Below are 1,140 nucleotides of genomic sequence, written 5' to 3'. Positions count from 1 at the left end.
TCGGAGTTCTGATGGGATCCGGTGCTTTAGTGCTGGTATGATCGCATCCGACATGTTACCCCGGTCTTCGTCCCTTGTCCTTGCCCCTCCCAGCTCCACTACAAAGACGATTGTACATTGCTTTGGCCGCTCCCTCTCAACTACGGAGACGAGTTTAACGCGGTTTCCACCCCTCCCTCTCAACCGCACCAGTGCACGCTTGCCACGCCACAACGCCGACGCTAGACCCGTGAATCGTGAGCACCCAGCTATGACTTACCGTACTCGTGCAAAATAATAAAGCACGGTAAATATATTACTTACACGTGCGTTTTGTTTTGCAAGCGGCGCGAAAAAAATTAAAAAGGGAATGCAACACGAGGACTTCCCAGGAGGTCACCCATCCTAGTACTACTCTCGCCCAAGCACGCTTAACTTCGGAGTTCTGATGGGATCCGGTGCTTTAGTGCTGGTACGATCGCATACGACATGTTACCCCGGTCTTCGTCCCTTATCCTTGCCCCTCCCAGCTCCACTACAAAGACGATTGTACATTGCTTTGGCCGCTCCCTCTCAACTACGGAGACGAGTTTAACGCGGTTTCCACCCCTCCCTCTCAACCGCACCAGTGCACGCTTGCCGCGCCACAACGCCGACGCTGGACCCGTGAATCGTGAGCACCCAGCTATGACTTACCGCACTCGTGCAAAATAATAAAACACGGTAAATATATTACTTACACGTGCGTTTTGTTTTGCAATCGGCGCGAAAAAAATTAAAACGGGAATGCAACACGAGGACTTCCCAGGAGGTCACCCATCCTAGTACTACTCTCGCCCAAGCACGCTTAACTTTGGAGTTCTGATGGGATCCGGTGCTTTAGTGCTGGTATGATCGCATCCGACATGTTACCCCGGTCTTCGTCCCTTATTCTTGCCCCTCCCAGCTCCACTACAAAGACGATTGTACATTGCTTTGGCCGCTCCCTCTCAACTACGGAGACGAGTTTAACGCGGTTTCCACCCCTCCCTCTCAACCGCACCAGTGCACGCTTGCCGCGCCACAACGCCGACGCCGGACCCGTGAATCGTGAGCACCCAGCTATGACTTACCGCACTCGTGCAAAATAATAAAACACGGTAAATATATTACTTACACGTG

The 1,140-nt window shown here is 52.4% G+C and overlaps 2 non-coding genes across 2 annotated transcripts; both read right to left on the bottom strand.

Annotated features, from left to right (window-relative positions):
• Window positions 1-346: 346 nt before the first annotated feature.
• LOC119345983 lies at window positions 347-465 on the bottom strand. Its single transcript, XR_005167301.1, has one exon. It is a non-coding gene; the product is annotated as a 5S ribosomal RNA (ribosomal RNA).
• A 297-nt stretch (window positions 466-762) lies between these two features.
• On the bottom strand, window positions 763-881 carry LOC119345981. Its single transcript, XR_005167300.1, has one exon. It is a non-coding gene; the product is annotated as a 5S ribosomal RNA (ribosomal RNA).
• Window positions 882-1,140: the final 259 nt, after the last annotated feature.

The sequence above is a fragment of the Triticum dicoccoides genome, unplaced genomic scaffold (genome assembly GCF_002162155.2).
Source record: "Triticum dicoccoides isolate Atlit2015 ecotype Zavitan unplaced genomic scaffold, WEW_v2.0 scaffold35634, whole genome shotgun sequence".
Lineage (NCBI taxonomy): Eukaryota > Viridiplantae > Streptophyta > Magnoliopsida > Poales > Poaceae > Triticum > Triticum dicoccoides.
Note: the sequence above shows the minus strand (reverse complement) of the source record. Positions and strands in the feature narration are given on the sequence as shown.